Genomic DNA, 14,433 nt, shown 5'->3' with positions numbered 1-14,433 from the left:
GTAAATGGACTAAATGCACCAATCAAAAGACACAGACTGGCAAATTGGATAAAAATCCAAAACCCATCAGTGTGCTGTATACAGGAAACCCATCTCACATGCAAGGATACACAAAGGCTCAAAATAAAGGGATGGAGGAAGATTTACCAAGCAAACGGAAAGCAAAAAAAAGCAGGAGTTGCAATTCTCATCTCTGATAAAATAGACTTTAAAGCAACAAAGATCAAAAGAGACAAAGAAGGCCATTACATAATGGTAAAAGAATTGATACAACAAGAAGAGCTATCGATCCTAAACATATATGGACCCAATGCAGGAGCACCCAGATACATAAGGCAAGTTCTTAACGACTTACAAAAGGACTTAGACTCCCACACAATAATAGTGGGAGACTTTAATACTCCACTGTCAATACTAGACAGATCAACCAGACAGAAAATCAACAAGGATATCCAGGGCTTGAACTCAGACCTGGAACAAGCAAACCTGATAGACATTTACAGAACTCTCCACCCCAAATCCACAGAATACACATTCTTCTCAGCACCACATCACACCTACTCTAAAATTGACCACATAATTGGAAGTAAAGCACTGCTCAACAAATGCAAAACAACTGAAATCATAACAAACAGCCTCTCAGACCATAGTGCAATCAAGTTAGAACTCAGAATTCAGAAACCGACCCAGGACCGCACAGCTTCATGGAAACTGAACAACTGGCTCTTGAATGTTGACTGGGTAAACAATGAAATGAAGGCAGAAATTAAGAAGTTCTTCGAAACCAATGAGAACGAAGACACAACGTGCCAGAACCTCTGGGACACCTTTAAAGCAGTCTCTAGAGGAAAGTATATAGCAATAAGTGCCCATATGAGGAGAATGGAGAGATCCAAAATTGACACCCTATGGTAAAAATTGAAAGAGCTAGAGGAGCAAGATCAAAAAAACTCAAAACCCAGCAGAAGACAAGAAATAACTAAGATCAGAGCTGAGCTGAAGGAGATTGAGACACGAAAAACCCTTCAAAAAATCAATAAATCCAAGAGCTGGTTTTTTGAAAAGATCAACAAAATAGACAGACCACTAGCCAGATTGATTAAAAATAAAAGAGAGAACAACCAAATAGATGCAATAAAAAAATGATAAAGGGGAAATCACCACAGATTCCACAGAAATTCAGACCATCATCAGAGAATATTACAAACAACTCTATGTGCATAAACTAGTAAACCTGGAAGAAATGGATAAATTCCTGGGCTCCTGTGTCCTCCCAAGCCTAAACCAGGAGGAAGCTGAAACTATGAATAGACCAATAACAAGGTCAGAAGTTGAGGCAGCAATTATGAGCCTACCACACAAAAAAGGCCCAGGTCCAGACGGGTTCACAGCCGAATTCTACCAGACACACAAGGAGGAGCTGGTACCATTCCTTCTAAAACTATTTCAAACAATCCAAAAAGAGGGAATCCTTCCCAAATCATTTTATGAGACCAACATCATTCTGATACCAAAACCCGGCAGAGACCCAACGAGAAAAGAAAACTTCAGGCCAGTATCCATGATGAACATAGATGCAAAAATCTTCAATAAAATATTGGCAAGCCGATTGCAACAGCAAATCAAAAAACTTATTCATCATGATCAAGTAGGATTCATCCCGGGGATGCAAGGCTGGTTCAACATACGCAAGTCTATCAACGTAATTCACCACATAAACAGAACCAAAAACAAAAACCACATGATTATCTCAATTGACGCAGAGAAGGCATTTGACAAAATTCAACAGCCCTTTATGCTAAAAACCCTCAATAAACTCGGTATCGATGGAACGTATCTCAAAGTAATAAAAGCTATTTATGACAAACCAACAGCCAATATCATACTGAATGGGCAAAAACTGGAAGCATTCCCTTTGAAATCTGGCACTAGACAAGGATGCCCTCTTTCACCACTCCTATTCAATATAGTACTGGAAGTTCTAGCCAGAGCAATCAGGCAAGAAAAAGAAATAAAGGGTATTCAAATAGGAAAGATGGAAGCCAAATTGTCTCTATTTGCAGATGACATGATAGTATACCTAGAAGACCCCATCGCCTCAGCTCAAAAACTCCTGAAACTGATAAGCAACTTCAGCAAAGTCTCAGGATATAAAATCAATGTGCAAAAATCACAAGCATTCGTCTACACCAATAACAGACTTAAAGAAAGCCAAATCAAGAACGAACTGCCATTCGCAATTGCTACGAAAAGAATAAAATACCTTGGAACACAACTCACAAGGAACGTAAGGGACCTCTTCAAGGAGAACTACAAACCACTGCTCAATGAAATCAGAGAGGACACAAACAGATGGAGAAACATTCCATGTTCATGGTTAGGAAGAATTAATATCGTGAAAATGGCTATACTGCCCAAAGTAATTTACAGAATCAACGCTATCCCCATCAAGCTACCATTGACTTTCTTCACAGAACTGGAAAAAACCATGAACTTCATATGGAACCAAAAGAGAGCCCGCATAGCCAAGTCAATTCTAAGCAAAAAGAACACAGCGGGGGGCATCACACTACCAGATTTCAAACTATACTACAAGGCTACAGTAATCAAAACAGCATGGTACTGGTACCAAAACAGAGATATAGACAAATGGAACAAAACAGAGGCACCGGAGGCAACACAACATACATACAACTATACAATCTTTGATAAACCTGACAAAAACAAGCAATGGGGAAAGGATTCCATGTTTAACAAATGGTTTTGGGAAAACTGGCTAGCCATGTGCAGAAAGCAGAAACTGGACCCCTTCCTGACACCTTACACTAAAATTAACTCCAGATGCATTAAAGACTTAAACATAAGACCTGGAACCATAAAAACCCTAGAAGGAAATCTAGGCAAAACTATCCAGGACATAGGAGTAGGCAAGGACTTCATGAACAAAACACCAAAAGCATTGGCAACAAAAGCCAAAATAGACAAATGGGACCTAATGAAACTCCACAGCTTCTGCACAGCAAAAGAAACAGTCACTAGAGTGGATCGGCAACCAACAGAATGGGAAAAAATTTTCGCAGTCTACCCATCTGACAAAGGGCTGGTATCCAGAATTTACAAAGAACTCAAACAGATTTACAGGAAAAAAAACAAACAAGCCCATTCAAAAGTGGGCAAAGGATATGAACAGATACTTTACGAAAGAAGACATATATGAGGCCAACAATCATATGAAAAAATGCTCATCATCACTGGTCATCAGAGAGATGCAAATCAAAACGACATTGAGATACCATCTCACGCCAGTTAGAATGGTGATCATTAAAAAATCTGGAGACAACAGATGCTGGAGAGGATGTGGAGAAAAAGGAACACTTCTACACTGTTGGTGGGAGTGTAAATTAGTTCAACCATTGTGGAAGACGGTGTGGCGATTCCTCAAGGCCTTAGAAATAGAAATTCCATTTGACCGAGCAATCCCATTACTGGGTATATATCCAAAAGACTATAAATCGTTCGACACATGTACACGAATGTTCATTGCAGCACTGTTTACAATAGCAAGGACCTGGAATCAACCCAAATGCCCATTGATAATAGACTGGATTGGAAAAATGTGGCACATATACACCATGGAATATTATGCAGCAATCAGAAATGATGAGTTTGTGTCATTTGTAGGGACATGGATGAATCTGGAGAACGTTATCCTCAGCAAACTGACACAAGAACAGAAAATGAAACACCGCATATTCTCACTCATAGGTGGGTGATGAAAAATGAGAACACATGGGCACAGAAAGGGGAGTACTAAACACTGGGGTCTATTGGGGGGAAAAGGGGAGGGCCAGTGGGAGGGGGAGGTGGGGAGGGATAGCCTGGGGAGAAATGCCAAATGTTGGTGAAGGGGAGAAGAAAAGCAAAGCTCACTGCCATGTGTCTACCTACGCAACTGTCTTGCATGCTCTGCTCATGTACCCCAAAACCTAAAATCCAATAAAAAAATTAAAAAAATAAAAGAAATACTGGAGAATATCAAAAAAAAAAAAGAAAAAGACACTTGTTTACAATAAGAGCTGAAACAAGAACACCACAGCTGAGAACATGCAGGTGGCTCAAATTTTTTGCCATTTTGTGTACATGGAGTGGGGGTTACTAATAAATGTTGGCATGTAAGCAGTTGTATAAATACGGAATCCGTGAATAATGAGGGCCAACTCTGTAAGAGGAGAGGGCTCTGTCCCTAAAGACACGCATTTCCAGGAGCTGGCCTACCTCGCTATGTAAAGAACAGTGCTGAGTCTAACTGGGCAGACTCTTCTTTTTTCACCTGTAGAAACTACTGCCAGATCAGTGATGGCCACGGGACTTGGTCAGCATGATGACAAGGACTGCACTAAAATGACAGACCACAGACCACTGGAGACAACTTGTTAAACAGGATGGGTTCCCATGGCAAACTGGGCAGGTTTAACACCCTCTGCTGAATAAGTATCCCTGGGAGTTAGAGAGCGAGAGAGAGAGAGAGAGAGAACTGGCCGGGCGTGGTGGCTCACACCTGCAATCCCAGCACTTTGGGAGGCTGACGCCAGCAGATCACGAGGTCAGCAGTTCAAGACCAGCCTGACCAACATGGTGAAACTCTGTCTCTACTAAGAAAAAAAAAATTAGCAGGGCATGGTAGCGCATGGCTGTAATCCCAGCTACTCAGGATGCTGAGGCAGGAGAATCACTTGAACCCGGGAGGTGGAGGTTGCAGTGAGCCGAGATCGTGCCACTGCACTCCAGCCTAGGCGACAGAGCAAGACTCCGTCTCAAAAAAAAATAGAAAGAGAGAACCAAAAAATAAAAATAAAACAGAAAGAAGAAAGGAGGAAGGAAGGGCCATCTGAAAACTCAAAGAAAAAAAAAGTAAGGATTAGAGTCATTCGTTTAACTATTTTAAAAGATTGACCTTATCTTGTGCTCCAATGTGGTTTGAAATAAAATTTATAGGAGGCTATTGGTTTGGATTGAACTCTTGCACTAGACCCAACAGACCAAACCAAAATGGAGTCACTCATGCTAAAATTCCATGCTAAAGTTCACTCATGCTAAAGTTTCTAAGCTGAAATTCAGTTGTTTATCTGAACTGAGAAAGCAGAAGAGAGAGTTAACAGCCGAGTCCCCAAAGAGGCCAGTTTTAGCCAGCAGGATAAAGAAGTGCCCTCTGCTTTCACCCTTATAAGAAAAGTAACTTTGAATCAACCAGTCATCTTTTTGTCTCTTTCTGCTCTCTTCAGCCCAGTTCTGTCTATAAAACCAAACTTCCCTGCACAGATCATCAAAACACTCATTCTATCTTACAGAATGCAGTGTTGCCTGATTTTAGAATTGCAAATAAAAGCCAATTAAAATCTTCAACTAAATTTGTTGTAATTTTGTCTTTTGGCAGTGGTGAAACAGAATGGATCAGTTAAAAGGGTTAAAGCAATTTTCTGACCACATGGCATGGTTCACAGTAAACAGCCAACCGCAGAAGTCCAACTCTGCTTCTGCTTTAAAAAAAAGAAATTGCACATTGGGAAGCTAAGATTGGCAGATCACTTGAAATCAGGAGCTTGAGACCAGCCTGGCCAACATGGTGAAACCCCACCTCTACTAAAAATACAGATTAGCCAGGCATTGTGGCAGACACCTATAATCCCAACTACTCGGGAGGCTGAGACAGGAGACTTGCTTGAACCTGGGAGGCGGAGGTTACAGTGAGCTGAGATCGAGTAACTGCACTCCAGCCTAAGCGACAGAGCTAGACTCCGTCTCAAAAAAAAGAAATCAGAGGGAAAATTTGAAAAACAAAAGAATTTACTCTGATACACACACCTGGAGGCACTACATAGAACTATCTCCGTGCTTTTTCTTTTCTCCTGCTACCTGGTATGTAGCTATCCGTTGTTTCTTTAAAATACTGCAGACTAAAGAAGAACCTGGCAGTTCCTTAACGTAATAAAACCAGAGTTCTGCCCTCTCAGAAGCTGGAGTCGCCTGTTGCCTTCAGCTAGGACAGAAACCATTCCCTCTGCCCTAGGGCATGAAAAACATCAGGACAGAATTCTGATATTACTGCTCAAAACTTAGTTGTGAAACAATAAACCCTGCTTCAGTTATGCCTCTGTATCTGCGAGATAAGAAATTTGTAATATCAAGCATGGTCTTTCTTCCCATGTTTTTCTATTACAGAAAAATGCCTGAAGCAAAAGTAAATTGTCTTCCCGTATTACTCTGAACTGCATCACTTTCTTTCCCTTGACTGGCAGGAATTAGGAACGGCTTCCATTAGTTACAAGAAGCCCAGCCCCAGGCTGAGGACTTCACCTGATTGTCATGAAATCTTAAGAGGTCACAGTGTTACAGGAAAGGGGGCCGGATCCAGACACCAAGAGAGAGTTCTTGAATCTAGCGCAAGAAAAAGAATGCAGGGCGAGTCCATAAAGTGAAAACGGTTTATTAAGAAAGTAAAAGAATAAAAGAATGGCTACTCCATAGAGAGCAGCCTTTTCTTTCTTTCTTTTTTCTTTTTTTTTTTTTTTTTGAGATGAAGTCTTCCTCTGTTGCCAGGCTGGAGTGCAGTGGTGCAATCTCGGCTCATTGCAACCTCTGCCTCCCGGGTTCAAGTGGGTCTCCTGCCTCAGCCTCCTGAGTAGCTGGGACTACAGGCAGCCTCCACCACACCCAGCTAATTTTTGTATTTTTAGTAGAGATGGGGTTTCACCATGTTGGCCAGGATGGTCTTGATCTCTGAGCTTGCGATCGGCCCACCTCCCAAAGTGCTGGGATTACAGGTGTGAGGCACTGCACCTGGCCTCGTTGCCCATTTTTATGGTTATTTCTTGATGATATGCTAAACAAGGGTGGATTATTCATGTCTCCCTTTTTTAGACCATATAGGGTAACTTCCTGATATTGTCATGGCATCTGGAAACTGTAACGGCACTGGTAGGAATGTAGCAATGAGGATGACCAGAGGTCACTCTCGTCACCATCTTGGTTTTGGTGGGTTTTAGCCGGCTTCTTTACTGCAAACTGTTTTATCAGCAAGGACTTTATGGCAGGTATCTTGTGCCAGCCTCCTCTCTCATCCTGTGACTCAGAATGCCTTAACCATCCGGGAATGCAGCCAAGTAGGCCTCAGCCTCATTTTACCCAGGTCCTATTCAAGATGGAGTTGCTCCAGTTCACACATCTGACAGTGGCTATTATCCCCATTTTACAGATGTGCAATGGAAGTCACAAGTCAGTAATCAGCGTTGCCAAAATTCAGCCTCAGATCTATCAAGCTACAAAACCTATGCCCTCAACCACTCTGCTCTGACTGCCGTATAGGCGGTGTCCTTCTAACGCATAAGACTGCCTGTAAGTAAATGATGCCTACTAGCTTCAGGGGTGTTGACGAAGAGTTAAACTCTGTAACATATTTGAAAAGATTTATTCTGATCTTAATATGAGTGACCATGACCTGTGACACAGCCCTCAAGAGGCCCGGAGAATATGTGCCCAAGGTGACCAAGGTGGTTGGGGTACAGCCTGGTTTTATATATTTTAGGAAGGCATGAGACATCAATCAAATACACTTAAGAAATACATTGGTTTGGTTTAGAAAGGCAAGACAACTCAGAGGAAGGGCTTCCAGGCTACTGGTAAAATTAAACATTTTCTGGTTGACAATTGATGAGTTTATCTGAAGACCTGGGATCAATAGAAAGGAAATGTTCAGGTTAAGATAAAGGATCCTGGAGACCAAGTTTTATTATACAGAGAAATCTCTTAGCAGACTTCAGAGAAAGCAAGTTGTAAAATGTTTCTTATCAGACTTAAAAGGGTGCCTCACTTTTAGATGACCATCTCTTGGATCTGGAAAGGAAGAAGGAGGCAAAGGGGAAAGGGGATTCTCTATAGAATGTGGATTTTTGCCACAAGAGACGACAGGGCAATTTCAAGGTATGGCAAGGAAATATCTTTTGGGGTAAAACATTTTGATTTTATTCCTTGTTATGCCAGATTCAGATTGGAAAGTAAGTCCTAATATACAAGGTTAAATAAAACCTGTCTGATGAGAATTTATGGTTTGTAGGGCATGACTCCCCAGACCCCTCATATAGGAATTTGGGTAAGATAAAAAAGTCAGACCTTAGTCCTCAGGAAGAGGGAAAGTTACTCACATCCAGCTAAACATTAACATTTTTTTAAAAAAAAAAAAACAAATAGTGTCAGTGAGTACATGATGAAATACTACATTTTTGTGGGCATGAGTAAGCTATACCTTTCAGAAAATACATGCTATAAATGGGTGAGAAAGACAATATAAGGTTAAATACTGCAGTGAAATTTCAAAGTGAGACAATTAACACCAGACCTCCAGTGTAAGCCTCCAGAATACCAGGAATCACTTCAGACACATGAATTTGGTAGTGGTGTACAGGATGAATTAAAGGCCTGGGGCCAACTAGAGCCAGGAAGCCCACTTAGAAGACCCTTCCAATAATCCAAGAAGGAACTCATTATGTAATCCAGGATCCCCAGGTTTTTGGGTATGTGCAATGCAAAAGTATCCACCTGTAACTGTTGCACCTTGAGTTCTTGTTTCAAAAAATTACAGAAAGATGGGAGGCCAGGGTGGGTGAATCACTTGAGGTTAGGAGTTCAAGATCTGCCTGGCCAACATGGTGAAGCCCCCTCTCTACTAAAAACACAATTCTGATCTTAATCCAATGCCTATAATCCCAGCTACTCAAGAGACTGAGGCAGGAGAATCCCTCGAACCCGGGAGGCGGATGTTGCAGTGAGCGGAGATCGGGCCACTGCACTCCAGCCTGGGCAACAGAAGGAGAGTCTGTTTCAAGAAAACAAAAAGTTCCAGGAAGAAGCTCAATTCTAGAAAAACAAAAAGCAGTTGGATTCAGAGACATGTGAGTTGGGCACGAACTTTGACCAATTCAGTTCATTACTATACTAAAAAGCCTGCCTAGAAAGGAGTTTACTCACCATTTTCTATACATGCAGTATATGTAGAAGCATGATCGGGCAACTGTGCCTGCACTGCCTTTACTCCACCTCTTGATACAATGACGTGGCTAACCAGCCCAATAAAAGCTCTGATTTCACTGTTGTTCAGGGAAGCACTGCTTTAAGGATGGATCCCCAGTGTCCTCCTTCCTTGTTGCCAACAATATAATCCCCTTGTTAAATCCTCCTTGGTTGTGGTTCTTGAATTGTCATCCACAGGGCAATCAAACCACCCATTACACTACAACTGACTAGTGTCATAGAGAACAGGAAAGAAGAAACAAATACAAGGGGTGCTGTAGAGACAGAATCCAATGTGTTTGGCAACTTATAGAATGAGGGAAGGAAACTGTGGGTTTTCACTCTATAGGGGAAAAGGATGTGGATAAGCTGTCTCTTGGCTGGCATTTTTAATAAACTTTAAACTGTTAACCCATAAACATCTATTTTCATCAGAAACAAGTTGTTACTCCCAAGCTTCATGCTCATCCCTCGAGAATGCTACCCTTCTTATATTTTACCATTTTATTCTCCTCATGCAATCACATATTATTTATTTTAAACAGATTTCTCCAACATAAAAACTTTAGGAAATGCATTATACAGTATTCCATATCCTTGGTCCTACTCACTCTCAAATGCCCCTATTCTTTAATATTCATAATACCTCAATCAGTAAAATATGTATTAGGATAATTTCCTCCAATATTGAATTTATAGAAAATTAAAAGGTGGCATATTATACTCTTACTGCTTTTGTCGGCATTAGTAGGAATATGTTAACTGCAGGACAGTCTTAATATACATGGTATATAGTATTTTCTACTAATCACAATGTTAGTGATATACTCCTTATAGACCTTAAGAATTCCTGAGTAGGCTAGGCATGGTGGTGGCTCACATCTGTAATCTCAGCACTTTGGGAGGCTGAGGTGGGCAGATCACTTGAGACCAGGAATTCCAGACCAGCCTGGCCAACATAACAAAACCTCATCTCTACTAAAAATATAAAAATTATCCAGGCATGGCACCATATGCTTGTAATGCCAGCTACTTGGGAGGCAGGAGAATCGCTTCAACCTAGGAGACAGAGGCTGCAGTGAGCTGAGATTGTGCCACTGCACTCCAGTCTGGGCAACAGAGCGAGACTCCGTCTCAAAAAAAAGAATTTCTGGGTAGTCTCCTACAGCTGACACTAACCAAATACCAAAATCCTCATAACCATCAAATTAATTCACAAGGGATTTTCACCTCACTGGTGAAACCTAGTCAAGAGATAGGCATTTAGATAGAATCATTTCAGGCACTTTCAGGGAACATGTCTTGTGCCTTTCTGCTAAGAGCAATTACTGACCAACCTGCTCAACAAGAATATAAAAGAGAGGACTATCTTATTACCTGAGTTTATCTTAACAGAAAGAATTTCCTACAATGGAGGAAATCATACAAGTAGGAACCAGCCTGGGGGAGAGAGTGAGACTTTGTCTCAGAAGAAAAAAAAAAAAAACAAAAACCTGAAAATGTGGAACCAACTTTGAAACTGGGTGACAGGCAAAGGTTGGAACAGTTTGGAGTACTCAGAAGAAGACAGGAAGGTGTGGGAAATTTTGGAGCTGCCGAGAGACTTATTGAATGGTTTTGACCAAAAAGTCCAGGCTGAGGTGGTCTCAAATGGAATGAGGAACTTTCCTCCTCCTTTGCCTTCTGCCGTGACTGTGAGGCCTCCCTAGCCATGCGGAACTGTGAGTCCATTAAACCTCTTTTTCTTTGTAAAGTACCCAGCTCCGGTATTTCTTCATAGCAGTATGAAAATGAACTAATGCAACACCTTAAGTAAAGCTGTTTATAGTGTGGAAAACATAAACTTCTCGTCCTGGTTTACAGTTTGAATGTTTTCGCTTCTAGCATCAGACAGTTTGGTGAACTTTTTGTGTAGTCCATACATTAGGCACGAGACTTTTTCCTTAAAATTTGTCTAATTTTACTTGATAGGGCTTGAGAAAAAGACCAGTTCTTGTTTGAATAATTTTATGAAAGTAAGTTGGACTGAAGGAACCCAGAAGAATTTAGGACCTAGTCTAGCCCATAGGTAGATGATAAAAACTTGAAAACAATATATGGAGTTAAAGCTAATAGTGCCCACCGCTTAACCCCACTTTTTTGAAACATGACTTTTTTTTCTACATAGATCATATAGGAATCTTAGATTTAAAAATCACTTGGCCAAGCATGGTGGCTCATGCCTGTAATCCCCACACTTTGGGAGGCTGAGGCAGGAGGACTGCTTGACACTAGGAGTTCAAAGCCAGCCTGGAAAATATGGCAAAACTCCATCTCTACCAAAAAAAAAAAAATTAGCCAGTCATGATGGTGCTCCTGTAGTCCCAGCTACTCAGGGGCTGAAATAGGAGGATCACTTGAACCCAGAAAGTCAACACTGTAGTGAGCTGTGATTGCACCACTGCACTGCAGTCTGGGCAACAGTGTAAGACCCTGTCTCAAAAAAACCAAGCAGGTCAACAGCAGTGGCACACGCCTGTAATCCCAGCACTTTGGGAGGCCAAGGTGAGTGGATCACCTGAGGTTGGGAGTTTGAGATCAGCCTGGTCAATATGGTAAAACCCTGTCTCTACTAAAAATACAAAAAATTAGCAGGCATTGTGGCGCATGCCTGTAATCCCAGCTACACAGGAGGCTGAGGCAGGAGAATTGCTTGAACCCAGGAGACAGAGGATGCTGTCAGCCAAGATCATGCCACTGCACTCCAGCCTGGACAACAAGAGCAAAAGAAAAAAACAAAGAAAAAAAAAATAACCGTCTCAAAGAAAAAAAAACAGCAAACAAACAAAAAAAAACACTTGAGAATAGGAAAACAAACCAAGGCAGACTTTATATTTTACTTAAGTCTTAAGGTTTCTGAGTCAGCCAAGAAATGAGAGTTTTCATTTACTCGTTGTAAGCCTGAGAATCCTTGAAGTCAGGCATTTTGTGCATATTTTCAAATATGATATTTCAGTCAAAGCCTGGATAATATAACCAATGTTTCCTATTGTATTCTGGTATGAAGAAAGAGCAGATTTTTTTCTTTTTTTGAGACAGCATCTTGCTCTGTTGCCTAGGTTGGAGTACAGTGGCATGATTTTGGCTCACTGCAACCTCTGCATCCTGGGTTAAGCAATTGTCCTACCTCAGCCTCCCAAGTAGCTAGGACTACAGGCATGTACCACCAGGCCCTGCTAATTTTTTTATTTTTAGTAAAGACAGGTTTTCATCATGTTGGCCAGGCTGGTCTTGACCTCCCAACCCAGGTGATCTGTCCACCTTAGCCTCCCAAAGTGCTGGGATTACGGGTGTGAGCCACCATGCCCAGCTGGAAGAAAGAGCAAATTTTTATTGGACCTATACAAATAAACATATTGCTATAAGAATATTCACAAATAGTTTTTAACTTCTGAAGGAAAGAAGGAGAAAAAAAGCCAAATGCTTTTATCTTTGTTGACAAAAATATACTTGACGAAGTTGTTGTAAGTTATAGATAGCTTTAGAGAGAAAGGTTTCTTAAATCTGGAAAACAAGTCATTTAAGTAACAAACCAATAATGTTTTAAATGAATATCATAAAAACATTATTTTCATCAGTTATTCAATCTCATGCATTCAATATTTTGTGTTTAATGTCCATAAGTAGTTTCGTTAATCCATCAGGTCTTTTTTTATTAGAGCTCTGGCCTTTTTTTTTATTATTGAGTTGGAGTCTCACTCTGTCACCCAGGCTGGAGTGCAGTGGCACGATCTCTGCTCATCACAACCTCTGCCTCCCAGGTTCAAGCAATTCTCCTGTCTCAGCCCCCGAAGTAGCCAGGATTACAAGCCCGTGCCACCATGCCCAGCTAATTTTTTGTATTTTTAGTAGAGACAGGGTTTCACCACATTGGCCAGGCTTGCCTGGAACTCCTGACCTCAGGTAATCCATCCACCTCAGCCTCCCAAAGTGGTGGGATTACAGGCATAAGCCACCACGCCTGGCCTCTGGACATTTTTACTTAGTCCATTGATCTTAAAGTTATCAGAAATCTGTATTTAAGGGTGCTTGTTGGAGTCTTTTCCATAAATCTGATTGTAAATGTATTTAGAGAAGAATTCAAAACAATAACTGTGGATGACAAAAAATTAGAATGGCCATGGTTAAAAATATGATGAAAGTTTAACAAGGAAATTTACTTGTGTCTATTACATATAGTATTTTAAGACAACAACCAAAATTATGACCGTAACATATTAGATTTCTACAAGTTTATAAATTTTTAAAACATTAATATTATCAGCAGGCCAGGTGCAGTGGCTCACACCTGTAATCCTAGCACCTTGGGAGGCTGAGGCAGGTGGATCGCCTGAGCTTAGGAGTTTGAGACCCAGCCTGAGCAACATAGTAAAAACCTGTCTCTACTAAAATACAAAAAAATTAGCTGGGCATGGTGGTGGGTGCCTGTAATCTCAACTACTTGGGAGGCTGAGGCAGGAGAATCACTTGAATCCGGGCGGCAGAGAGCAGAGACTGAGCCACTACACTCCAGTCTGGTCAACAGAGCAAGACTCTGTCTCAAAACAAAACAAAACACCAAAGAATAAATATCAACAGCATACCCATAAATGCAACTAAAAGATATCTACTATAACCTTATCATTTGACAATGTTTCTTATGTAATTTACCTAGTAAGCCTAATTATTTAATATCTCTACAAGTTAAGAGATACATCTTTTGAGGCTTTCCAGGGGTCCAACTGGAAAATCCCAAGTTAATTCTCAGTTAAAGAGACTTGAATTAGAATTTCATTTTGGAGAAGTTTGTCAAAGATGTTAAAAGATCCAAAACACTTGATCAAAACAGAATCAGAGGACCCTGTAAAATAAGTCATTCATTCAACCAGGGTGGTAAACTAAAGACTTCAAAAACAGTGCAGAAAGTGACATGGATGTAAAAACCTTAACCCTTTAAGGCTCAGTTTCTTTAAGTAATCAAAATCTAATAAGGACAACACAGGAAATTACCTTGATAAGATGTAAAATATTTGTTTCTTCAGCCAGCTACCAAAAAGAGAGAAAAAAAAATGCTACAATGTGATCATTTCTCCTCATGGGAGATTTAGATAACCTGGAAGCTGAGCCTGATGAAAGATTACTTGAATTTAATTAGACACAGGAAGAATGTGTCCAAAGTTATGAAGGTACAGAGTATTACAGAGGATTGTGAACAAGAAAAACCAGTATCTTGAGCAGGAAAATACAGGTCCCTTAGTAACAGCAAGGGAAATTTCCTTGTTACATGGAACAATTTAGACATATCAAGATAAAAGCCAAGAGTAGAGAAAGTTATCGTCCTATGCCTTCTCA

The sequence above is a fragment of the Callithrix jacchus genome, chromosome 6 (assembly GCF_049354715.1).
Source record: "Callithrix jacchus isolate 240 chromosome 6, calJac240_pri, whole genome shotgun sequence".
NCBI lineage: Eukaryota > Metazoa > Chordata > Mammalia > Primates > Cebidae > Callithrix > Callithrix jacchus.
The sequence above is the reverse complement of the archived record's forward strand: the minus strand, read 5'-3'. Positions refer to the sequence as shown.